The following is a 13,901-nucleotide window of genomic DNA, read 5'->3' as shown; positions in this document are numbered from 1 at the left end:
CACCACTGTACAATGTGCCTCTACTCGGAATCAATTCTTGGACCCTTTAATTACAAGGCAACGGGTTTACCATTATACGCCATCGGTGAAGGAAACCCTTGCTTTCTTAAACGACGTGATATCGTCATAAGTGCTTTGTTCCTCCGATTAATTTCGTCTTAGTATTAAAAAAAGGTAAAAAGAAAGGTTAAGTGTTCCCCTGTGCATAGCACCACGCCATGAAGGCGTATAGGGGGTGTGGGGGTAACGCCCTACACTTTCTTGATCCGGTCGTGAGTGGGGGTGATGTGATCAGCATCACGCCCCTGACCGCCTTTACCCCCCAGGGTTTCCCCCAGGTACCCATGTTATTCGACGCTGGGTGGGCGCCGGGGCCACTTCCACCGTTAGAAAAGTTCCCGGATTTGAACCGGCCGGGGATCGAACCCGGGACCTTGAGCATGGTAGTCAAATGCGTTACCAACTGAGCCACCGCGTCTTAGTATTGATATTTTTATTCTCAATTTCTTATCAACAATTCAAGCAATCATTTATTCCTCCCTAGTCCCTTCTCTCTCTCTCTCTCTCTCTCTCTCTCTCTCTCTCTCTCTCTCTCTCTCTCTCTCTCTCTCTCTCTGATATTTCTTATCATTCAATATTACATAATATCCATCCCCCATTCCTTTTGCGGCCTCCCGATGGCGCAGTGGTAGCGTCGTCGCATTGTAATCAAGGGGTCCCGCATTAGATACCAGTTAGAGGCATAAAGTAGTTCGGATCCTAGTTTAAACTGTAGGTCCATTGCCAATTAGCCTTACTGTGCATAAAGTTGACTTAAAACACCAAATCAACCAACCAACCATTCCTTTATCTTCTATGATTCTTGTAACATTCACAACAATGGTTCAATTTACGTACTACGAAAAAAAAACAGCTTCTGTCCTCTCCTCGACGCCCCTCCCTCTCCCCGTCTCCTTCAAGATCCACTTCTGATGATCCAATTTTAAAAGAAAAGTCTAGCCTCATTTCCATTGGCGGTGTTTTTATATTCGACGTATTCTTACGTCATACAGAAAATTCTATATGTAGTTTTGCTATCGTGTCTGCACTATATCATACCATTAGTGCTTCGTCTCTAACATCCGGAGTTGATCTTTACTCAAGGCACTCAGATGTCAACCTCACTTCCACGTAGTACATTGTGGGGTTCACTTTTGCAGGTTAACGAAGCTCCGGCGCATGGATTCACAGTCAGGGTTTGTGTTGCGTTTGCGATTGTCCCTCACCTCATCAAATAACTTTACACCTCCATCGCAACGCTTAACCAGAAATTGTAGAAAAGCGACGTAAAATTTAAAATTCACATAAAATCTAGCCTGCACTAAATATTTAGTCAATAATTAAACCCCTCCCATACTTCCTCCGGGAAGAAACTCGACCAAGAAGTGGTTAGCACAGCGCTGTTCGACGCAAGAGTTCCCGGGTTCGAATCTCGGCCTGCGCAAGGGTGTTCCGTGTGAGTGTCCCTTCATCAATTTCATCATAACATCACTTATCCTCATCTTCGTAACTACTAAAAAGTGGTAGAGAAGCGAAGTAAAATAAAACACGATAATTAAACTCCGTGAAAGGACGCGTGGCATTTTTACGGAACCCGCGAACGATCAAAATGTATCGACTCAGCCCCAACAAAAGAATTAGGAAAATTAAATCAATATCGCTCAGTCGAAGAGGAACGAGAAGAATGATTCATAAATCTTGTGTTACAAACTTTTTGGCAATTAATAAATTTATATAATATATAAAATGTATTTCCAGTGAGAGACAGAAAAACATGTACGGTATATAATACTTACACAGACGTATGTCTTGAGTGCGTTGAAAATAAAAATGACGAATTCAATTAATGTAATAAAGCTAGCCCCCATACAAATGCCCATTACGCCACCAACGTCACCTGCAACAGCAAACATCATTTTATTACTAAAAAGTTGAAAAATATGTAAAACTACGTAAATTTAATATCCACAATGAAACGCAATTTACTCCCACTCAGAATTATCTAAAATGGAATTTTCACTGAGAAATCAGAATATTATTCTAGTAATAGCCATTGCTTTAGAATGTTTATCAACTAAAATTCTTACTATAAAAATACTTTACCAAAGTTATTTTAATTTCAGAACCAAATATACAAAAGAAAACATTATAAATATCAGTTCATATATACTAAAAAAGGGCTTTCTGCAGTTAAATTTCTCAAAATTATACTTTGTAAAATATCTCATTAGTAAAAAATAAGAATCGGCGAAGTGAATTTTCCCAAATATACAGGTACGTTCGCTCTGAATGTATAACGTTCATAATATTGATTTTATTTAATTCCACATTTTGATAATTAAGAGAAAAGCGAAAATGTAATTCAATTTACTGTCTTAGAAGGTTAACTGGTATCTTCTACACACACACACACACGCACGCACACGCACACGCACACGCGTGTTTCATGTAGAAAGTCAAATTTGAAAAAAGGGTTTTCAGCAATCAAACCTTGATATATTTCTAATATATTTATGAATTAAAAATTTAGTTTAGATATACCGGATGAGTCACCTAAAATTACCACCGGAAATATTTAGTAAACAACAATAAATATTGAAAAACTGTTTTCGTAGATAAATAGGTATGAGGGGGCTCATGAAATTAGAGGACACAATTCGTTCAACTACGCAAGGAAGTACGATTTTCAACACAAACTTGTTTTTTTTTAAGGGAAACTCATTTTATTTTTAGCACATTTGAAAGTACGGAAAAATCAAGAAAAATGGTGTTTGTTACATTGTACTAGGTCAAGTAGTTCTCAAGTAATTGTAACCTGAAGTTGAGGGTGAAGACGCATCCTCCACTATGCCTGTCGGCAGAGCCGAGCGCAAATGCCGTCGCGCATACAGCCTGCACGCTTGGGGTGCATTTCTCCTACACTGCCATAGATAAGTATCATACCTGCCTTATCAGAGTTTGAAAAAACTATTTTCTCACCAACAGTTCTGTCGCACGTACACTTTCACAAAAGTCTTGTTAATTAGTGTACTTTGTTACGCCTTTGCTTTATTTGATAAATTTGATAAATCAATTTGAAAGAGAAAAAATGTATAAGGTGCAAAGTTCAAAACTTGAAAACTTAAAGATATGTCATGACCAAAGAAGAAGAGTTGATTGTTCCGATGTACTAAAAATTATGACGTAAATGAATGAACGCCAATTAAAAATTAGAAAGATGTTAATGTACTAACATTTATGTATGTAACTGATGGCGGAATGTTTAATACTTTTTAGTTAACAAATATTTGTTAACTCAGAAAGATGTATCAGAACCTTTCAGATAATTTGTCAAAGCTTACGTATGTACAAACTACACATTTTATTGTAACGCGAAGTTGTTGGAACGTAACAACTTTTCTAAGCACAACACATAATGTGCAGAAGAGTAACATATTTGTTACAATACACGAATGGCTTCAACAGGGGAATATGTATGTTACGACACACGAATCAACTTGTGAGAATGTTTGTTTCAAGCGTTAACTTTACGTTACAATTACTTGAGAACTGTTTGACGTATTGCAATGTAACAAAGCCATTCTTCATGAATTTTTCCATACTTACAAATGAGCTAAAAATAAAATGGAGTTGAGAACCATATTTTATTACGTAGTTGAACGTATTGTGTCCACTAATTTCATGAGCCTCTCTCATACCTTTATATCTGCAAAAGCAGTTTTGCAATATTTTTTGTTGTTCACGAAATTTTTCCAGTGGAAATTTTAGGTGACTCACCCTGTATATTAGAATTTACTTCACGTAATTAATAAAAATTTTAAACTTTATTAATTTTTTAATGTATAATTTTGTGTAGATGGTTTTGTCATGTTTATCTGCTTTTAAAATTATATCTTGATCTTTTTATTTACGTTAGAAGACTGTAGAAATAAAAAATGTCGCATTCTTCTGTACCGAAATAATTAGATTAGAACTAAAGGTTTTTTTACACTCACTGAGCCAATCAGATAACGTTTCCGGGTGCTGCACAATTACTTTGTACGGATCAGGAGATGCGTAAAATCTCAGTTCTGATACAGTAGATCTGAAAAATAATACATTTTAGAAAAGAAATAAATATAATCATAAATGCATGTTATGAAATGCAATAGAAAATATTCTGTTTTGGTTAAAATAGTAATTGTCATTTTACAAAAAACTATAATAAACTAATAAAAATAAGCCAATGTTATTCACATTCTTTGGACTAAATGGTAGAATATGAATATGGTTCCTGCATTGTACATTAAATTGTTTATTATTCAGTTCTTACTTTGGTTATTCTGTTCGAATCCTTACTATATGAACTTTGTTTTGTCATAATAAAAATGACAAGCTTTCTGCTTTCGTAACTTGAAATAAATTATGCCAATTTCCATGGGGCCGACTCCCCCCCTCTTCCCTACACTCATGACCAGGGCTAGAATTTTCATGACCTTAAAATTGCCAAAAAATAATCTTTCAAAAATGCATTTATGACCTAATACATGCAAGAAAATGTCCTATAAACGTAGAAAAATGACCTAAAAATTCTGAAAGATTTGTAAAAACTTATAAACTATAAACAACCAAGAGAAATTCAAATTACAAATTGCCGGACCCTGTGGCCGAGTTAGTCTCTCGGCGGACGCCGGTGGTGTTGGACGTGCTGATATCGTTCTCTGGCAGTGCGTTCCCCGAGTGCAGCTAGTGAGTCAACTAAATCTGAAAAATTGGACTTGTAAAAGAAGCGACAAATCGGTAAACCAGTAAGTACTATAGTGGCAAGTAAGAGTAACGAAATGAATAGACTAAACACGATAAAGATAAGCTTTCCAGTGAATTCTCATAAACCGAGGGCAACGGATATACATGAATTTATTCACGCACAATTTCGTCTGCACGTTGACGAATTGTAACTCCATTAAGCCTTGTTTCCATGATTATGAAAAACTAAATATGCTGACCAAGGCAGTAATTTAATTTATTAAAAACATAAACTAACGTAACGTTTCAACCTTCTAGCAAGGTCTTACCCTTCTTGTTGTATCTGGTTACTTTTGTACTTGATACAGAGTCTGAAGAAGACCTTGCTAGAAGGTTGAAACGTTACGTTAGTTTATGTTTTTAATAAATTAAATTACTGCCTTGGTCAGCATATTTAGTTTTTCATCGTTGACGAATTGATGGGAATACAACTCCCGACATTTGTGCGTTGTGTGTATATTAAATTTGTGAGAGAAGCGACAATGAGAAAACTATTAGAACAACATGGGCCTGACATGGAGTTTCTTTACGCTAATGGCAATAGTGTGAAAGTGTCATTAGAAGATGCGGGAAGGGAAGTGAAATTTGTGCGTGTCTTTAATATCCCATTGGAAATGGACGATGGGAGTGTGAAAGAAAAACTGCGAGAATTTGGAACTGTCGATAGTGTAGACAAAGAAAAATGGTCGGGGAACTTTCGATACCCAGTGTATACATAATGGAGTGCAAGTGCCTAAAATGGAAGTCACAAAACCAATACCTTCATTTCTAGTAATCCGCTTGTTTCAGTGTCACATTATCTATGATGAACAGCAACGGACGTGCCAGATTTGTCACCAGCCTGGTCATGAACGTAGGATGTGCGACCTTCGTCAACCCACTGTCCTGAGAGTTCCGCTCAGGCACGGACGAAACTACAGTCAAGTGGCGCAACGACGAGAAGGATACGAATGAACCTTGGGACCATACCAAGAAGTTCCATCCAGTGAAACACCTTCTACTAGCCTTGAGAATCAGCTGGAATCAACTGAAATACATACAGAAAGACACCCTAACCCCCAGAAGGACGGAACACCTACCAACCCCGTAGAAGACACCACGAAGGAAGCAGAAGTGGCAGTTGCGGCTTCGAAGATCCCAGAGGAAGATGGTACACATGTTTGGTAATTGAGGAAGAAAACTCCAACCCGGAATCAGTGAGAGAAGTCGTCACAGAGGATGGCGTGGTAAGCACCAATGCTATTAAGGATCAGAAGACAGCGGAAAGACAGGAAGAACAGCAAGACGCAACGGGAGAAGACATGGATAGTGAGTTGATTACCGATGAAGATATTGAGAGTAGTAATGTAAATATGAAATGTGTAGTGGAAAATGTAACTGGAACAAAAAAAAAAGGACTAAAAATGCGGGGACAGTGAACTTACCGAAAAAATGATCTAGGCGCAGGGTAGGTAAGTGAAGTAAATCAAAACAATTAATTTAACAAATAGTTTGGCCTTGATAATTAGTGTGAAATATTACATACATAGCCAGAGTATAACATATGGCTATTTTTTTTCCTTTTAAGAATCCTTGTGTGTAAGGTAGACCAAAAAGAACAGTAAAATAATGTATATTGTAAAAGGAAGTGTTTACATATCCATAGTAATGCTTACCACCATTAGACTTGCCAGTATAAACAAACTACAAAACAAAACAAAACAAAGTGCATTGGGGGACTTTCTAATTCAGTCAGCTATAGATATTGCTCTCATTCAAGAAGTAGCAATAACTAATTATGAGTTACCCTCTACTTATATTGTCTATAATAATTCCACATATTCAGCGCAAGGAACAGCTGTATTAGTTCGAGACAATATACCTATATCAAATGTAGAATACCATCCGAGTGGTAGAATTACAACTATACAAGTGGGTATGTAATCTGTATGTCCCTTCTGGTAGTAATCAAAGGCAGCAACGCAATGAATTTTTCGCAACTGAAGTACCGATGGAACTTCAAGGTAATAAGCAACATATTATTTGTGGTGGCGATTTTAATTGTGTTTTGTTGCCAAAAGACCAGCGCACACGCTTTTGTAGACAATATAGTCGGGAACGGAACCAGGATTGGAATAATAAATACAATTTTTACTATAAAGTGTTGCGAGAGCTAACTGATGAAGGGTAAAGGGGGGGGAGTGCAACAGAACATTAAACAAGTACAGACAATATTGTTGCAATTACATGCGCAAAAAAGAAGTGGGTGCAAAATACGTAGTAAACTTTTACCTTTTGATGCTCTTGAAATGGACAACATTAGTCATGTTCTACATGAACGTAATCGTGGAAAACGCCAAACGATTCATAAGATAATAGACGCAGATAATTATGAACATAGTAATGCGACTGAAATAATGTAAATCTTTTACCGCTCTTATTATTCTAGATTTCAAGGAACAAGTTATGATCCAGCTCAGGAACAAATATTTTTACAACAAGTTCTGGAAATTTATTCTGTACATGATAACTTGCGTATTGAAAAGACCTTTACAGCTGCTGAGATGTACGAAGCGATTCTAGGAATGAAGAATAACTCATCGCCAGGAATAGATGGTATTCCCATAGAATTCTATAAACGGTTTTGGTCACTTGTAGCTAATATTTTGACAGACTGGATAAATGCAGTATATAATCAACACTGCGAGCAATGCAGGTGTAATAGTCCTGGTTCCCAAAGTTCCTAACCCTACGGTAGTAAAACACTATAGACCTATATCTTTGTTGTGCACGGATTATAAAATTTTTGCACGATGTTTACTTCGTTGTCTTTTACCTTATATGGAATGAATGATAGATGTCCATCAATACTGTTATGGTAATAATAGATCGATCCTAACTGTTTTATAAACAATTCGTGATGTCATAACTAGTTATAGACATACGACCATTCAAGGTCACCATGGTATAGTGGCATTGGATTTTCAAAATGCTTTTGATACTATACAGCACGAATTTGAATGGGTTGTAGTCCAAAATTTGTAAATGCGATTAAGAGTTTATATACTGATGCCAAATCGTGTGTAAAAATCAATGGTTTTTTAACTAAGAAATTTCCTATACAAATGGGTGAAAGACAAGGTGATCCCATGTCTATGATAAGTTTTTGTGTAACGTTAATGCCATTTTTAAAGGTACTTGAAATTCAATTGCAGGGGTTAAATATTCACTCAACAACGATAAAATTATTAGGTTATGCTGATGATGTCACTGTGCACTGTGTTTGTGCAATTTCCGACAGATATGGAAATACTTGAAAATGTGATAGAAAAATACAGCTCGGTGGCTGGCCTAAAGCTTATCTATAATAAAACGCATTGGATGCACTCAGATGCTACAAACCACCCGTATCAAAACGATAAAATTCAAAAAGTAAATGCACTGAAAATACTTGGAATAATTTATACCCACTCTTTACAAGAAATAATTGCTCAAAATTATTCAATATGTATTGCTGGCCTGAAAAGTGTGCTTAAACAAAACAAACTTCGTGCGCTTAGCTTGGTTGCCAGGGTAGCCATTGTAAATATTTATGCGAGTTCAAAGCTCTGGTTTGTGGCACGAGTGCTTCCGATGATGCAATTAGATTTTGCACAGATACGGAGTGCGATAAACTGGTTTCTCTGGGCACACCAAATGCTGCGAATGAGTCACGAGAATGTATGTCTACCGGTACTGTGCGGGGGACTTGACCTGACTCACGTGGAGTTAAAGAACCAAGCTCTCCGCGTACAAGCAGATGTGTCAATGTTAGTAAACTACCCGGACAGTTTAAAGGGTGTGATACTTAAGAAGATTTTGGGCACCATACAACTGCAGTCTCCGATCGCTATAGCCACGGTGCCACCGCATTATAAATATTTACAAGAATCAGTGCTAGAAATTTGTTATATACTACTTTCAGCGAAAACTCTTGAAACACCAAAAGTATCTCAATTATACAAGTCACGTTGTTTGGCAACACTGCCTAGCTGCAAGATAATGATTAAACATCCCATCCCTGGCACAAGATATGGAACAATGTTCAAGCACCACATTTATCGCCCTTGGTGCTTGGTACTGTGTGGTACAGGATCTAGTGCTGACGGAAGAGAAATTACATAAATTAAAACTTTTACAAGACCCACTATCTTGTAGGTGTACACAAAATGGTTCGATTTCACACTGTCTAAGTGAATGCATACGGAAACGTGAAACATGGAAATATCTATGTGTGTTATTAGGAAAAATTTGTCGCACCCATCCCAATGCGTTTATTGTGCATAACATAATGTTACCTACGTTTTGGTATTTTTCATGTACCAAATTGTAGTTTGCAATGGCTGGTTGGACATTATATATTGTTTGTCTGCATATATAAAGGTATAGATTTTCATGATCAATTTTTAATACATGTTAAACAGGAATATCATAAAGTGTCTCAAGATAAAATAAAAATATTATTCGCACATTTATTAAAGGTGCTGATTGAATGTTAAAGTAGAAAGAACTATTGTTATACAAAAACTGTAAAATTACTGTATGAAAGAAAAATTGAAAAAAAAAGTGCTTAGCACATCGCGCTGCGACGCCGAGGGTCCCGGGTTCGAATCCCGCTCGGGCTTGGTTGTTTGTGAATGTCTATTCATCAATTCCATCATTTCATCACTCATCCCCATCTTCGCAAATTAGCCAAGAGGCACAAAACGCGAAGTAAAATAAACTAAATCAATCAATCAAATTACAAATTAATGTTAGAGTATCTATCACATGTTCATTGCGTATGGTTGTACAAGTAAGAAAGTTCACTTTTTGCCATCTTTTACACCTTAAGTACTGAGTTGCAGTACACAACGAAAATCATATGCAATGTTCAAAAGTGAATGATTGTCGGTTTTCGGACAAGAGAGCCTTGTACACTGAAAAATTTCTATCGACTTCCACCGACACAAGAGGAGCGTATTTGAAATGAACAATATCACTTGCTGTTAAGTCACTTTCAATTCCATAGAGTGCAAATTGCTTCCCGATACAGAGCACAAAACTTTGTACCTCTTGTTTTTTAACAATAATCCGTCTGGCCACAATATACTATTTACTGATCGAGGGGGAAATCACATTGTTTAAGCTGAATTGTTACACAACAGCTTGTGTCAACAATACTGCACAGAATTTCTTTGTTTCTTCAAACACAGTAGTTCAGAACTGCGCTGAAGGCAATGAGAGGAGAGTCGGGAACCTCTCTTCTTCAAAGGGTTGCATTTGCATGTAAAATATTCTTTCTTTCACCAAAATGTAGAAAAAGGCCGAAAAATAACTTCAACGGTTTGAAAAGTTTACAAAATGACCTTTACTAAAAAAAAGGTTCAAAAAATGCAAAAACATGCCCTAACAAAGGCATCCCAAATAATTAACTTACGTGTAAAACACGTTTCTATCTACTTATGCAATGTCTCTGCCTTACCAAAAAAAATATGCATTTGCATCAAAATCCTAGCCCTTCTCTTGACTTCAGATGAATTTTTATCTGTGGAGGATGACCTGAACTTTCTTGGAGTTAGTCGCTGGATGAGAAAGGCAGTGGAGGGAGATGGATGGCAAAATATTTTGATGGCAGTCATGGTCTGTAATGGGCTGTAGCGCCCAGAAAAAGAATAATAATAATCTGCTTTATGTAGGTATATACCTATATTTAGAATTGAACTTGTTGTTTTAACAGGACAGTTGTCAAAACGTGATTGATATTCAGCTATAAATATATGTCGCAAACTCTGAACAAACTATGAGTTAGCATTTAATCTTCCTTCTTATGATCTACTAAAAATGTATACAAAGCTCCTGTTGCTTGTAATATAATTCTTACTATGTTGTTCGTCAGCATATAATTATAAAATGAAACATTTACTTTTTAAGATTGAAATGTTATGTTATGTACTCGTGACATATGGTATTAACTATCAAGTGGCCAGGTACAATGTTATATTTTATGATGTAGTACGCTTTAGAAAACGTGGAAGAACTGAACTTACACATTTTCAATTGTTTACTTTCATTATTAAATTAGTATAAATATCGTCACAATGATAGAGAAACTTGTGCTAAAGTTATAAAGAATACTTAGAGATTATAATGTTAGAATTTTATCTTCGTATGCCTAATAGTTTCTAAGAAAAAAGGAACACGAAGTTTAGACAATTAGGGCAACATTGTCCAGATAGGCAATTGAAACTCCTCTTAACGCACCTTCAAATAATTAGTCTGTGCACACCTATGCTTGAGAGTGAAGTGGTAGTGTTACTAGTCACATAGGTGTAAACAACCTTTCTCGCATGACACTCGTCGTAAATACGTAGAACTGTGCAAAACTTAGAACTGTTTTTGTCAAAGAAATACCCATGTTGTACTCAAGATTCGAAACAGCAAACGGGACGCGATTGAGCTAGAATATAATATTTGCCGTTTGGAAACACATTACACGAAGTACTGACGTTATCTACATGGAATGGATGATATTCAATGTGACGTCAGCGGCGCAGAGCATGATGGGAAATCTGGCCGAAACGGAAGCGGTCCCGCACACAGGCCGGCAAATCGTGAATCGAGAAAATGCTGCCTGCATGAAAATGACGCAGTGTTGAACACTTTTAATTGCATTATTGTATATTTTCAAATGAAGTTTCCTTTTGGTTAATTAGTGCGTTGTGTGAGAGTGTGTGTGTTGTGTGTATGCCATTGTTTATGTACTAACTGGGAGAGAACATCATACCTTCATACAATTTCGTTGGTGGTTAATACGGCGAGATTTTTCCATCCCGGATGAAATATGAATCGTATTTGAATGGCAAGTACTGTGTTTATGGCTAGCGTTATATGCATTTTATGCTCCTCCTTACATCGTGATGCCTTTCAACCCGTGTGATTGCTGTACGATATTTAATAATGTTCACAAAAAAGAAGTTGAAACGTCGTTTATCAATCAGTGCATGCGTTCGCAGTATGCATATATTTGTAAACACTTTTCATTATATCCTCTATGCTTGTCTCAATACACATACAAAACTGCCTTAAAGAAAATTGTACACAATTTTTCACTTCGGAACATAACTATATAATTTTCACGAGACAGATTTTCTTAAAATTTCACTTTACGATCAAATGGATTAGTACCGTTAAAAATGTGCCTTCACCGGGAATGGAATTTTGGGTTCTTCGATTACAAGGGGACAGCATTAGCCGCTAAGGTATCGGATAGACCCGATTATTTCCATGAGAAACAGGCTTCCTAGCCCTGTATTTTTTTCGGAAGTTAATACGAGAACGTTGTTTTGTGACAAATAACATCTCTTTAGATGCTCTGGTCATTGCTACGAGACTGAGCAAAATGCAAAGGACAACATTTGGCATATAATCGTCATATTTGTACCTTGAACCACTCCCACATAGGCTGTAAGCGCCATGCTTATCAAGTATGTTTACAACACGCTCCGAAACGTTTGCCGGAATCATGGCAGAGGGCGTGACTTCGCGCAATGAATTGTGGGGGAAGTTGCTCGCTGAATATCATCCATCAGATATAATAAAACTTACATTTCATCATATTTTATATCGAACATCCTCTTGTATGATCTGATTGTTTCATTTGTGAACGTCTGTGAGCTAACCTCCTGTGAATAAATGTACTCCTTGCAATTTAGTATACACGACTTGAAAACTGAAACAGATAGAAAACAAAAATTTAGAGAATTCCAATTAATTAATTAATAATTATCTCTAAACATGACTAGGCAGTACTTAAGTATAGTAATATGACATAAATATATTTTTGGTTTGGAACACACTCAGTAATCATTCGATAAAAGGCTAAATTGTAATTAATTTTGATTATGTCTCATATAGGAGTTGGCATTAGTCCCGTGTTAGTTGGATCGACAGTTCCTATTTCACGGATTCGATACCCGGTGGAGGCACATAGTGGTTAGGAACCCAATTTAAACTCTATGTCCAGTCCCGATTAGCCTATCTGTGCATAAAGTGGACTTAAAAAAAACTCAAAACTTAAAACTCAGTTTCTATTTCAAACGTTGAGCCGCTAGTGAATGTTTAGTAATTATTTTGTCTGTTAGGAAAACACATCTATTTCTTGGTAGCGCATATAAAGTTCACTTTGAAAACTCAAATAATAATTGATATATAAATTAATAATATACCTATTTATTTCAGAATTCGTGCTATATTTTGTAACAAAATGCCTATTACAATTTATGAATATAGTACAAAACCTAATGTGACAATTTTATGGAATTTTGACAATTAGATTAAATCTTAAGGCATTTATATTAACAATAAGAATTAAGATTATTATTCATGAAAGATTTACTGTATTTTAAATATTTAAAGATATGATATAACTTACATGAAGGCTCATTAAGAAATTTGACACCTAAGTTTTTCTGAAGGCAGGGCAAATCTTCGGAGACACACATTCGGGTTTCTGAAATATAATCTTAATGAACTAATTACATAGAAACAATGACCTACTTCTCTTCTATTTTCGTACTTTACTATTTCAAGCAAAAAGTAAATTTCATTGATACGCAAATTCACCTGCTTGTAAATCAATTCTCTTGTAACGTCAACACCTGTAACATGTTTCAAATTGCCTTTAGAAACTAGTTTTAAATTATAAGCTAGATCAAAAAAAATTCATGAACATTCATAAGCTTTACATTTTAACTAAACTTGTAACACTTTGAGATTACACAGAACATTTTCAGATATATACAGGGTGTTTCTAAAGGTCGTTTACAACGCTTGGGAGGTGATTCCTCACACGAAAACAAGCAAAAAGTATGAGTTCCATTTTTACGACTGAGGCTTCGTTTCCGAGATAGGAGCCTCGCAAAAGGTGACAAAGTGAACGTCACACCTAACTGGGACAAATACTATCACAGATAGATAGGCGGTTCCAAGGGAATCATGAAGGAATCGTATGTGCTCAGTCCGGAAGTCACTATGAAAAGTTCACTGCACGCATGCGCAATGGAGTCCTCAAAGGAATT

Source organism: Lepisma saccharinum, chromosome 18, assembly GCF_977018435.1.
Source record: "Lepisma saccharinum chromosome 18, izLepSacc3.1, whole genome shotgun sequence".
NCBI classification, from domain to species: domain Eukaryota; kingdom Metazoa; phylum Arthropoda; class Insecta; order Zygentoma; family Lepismatidae; genus Lepisma; species Lepisma saccharinum.
Note: the sequence above shows the minus strand (reverse complement) of the source record.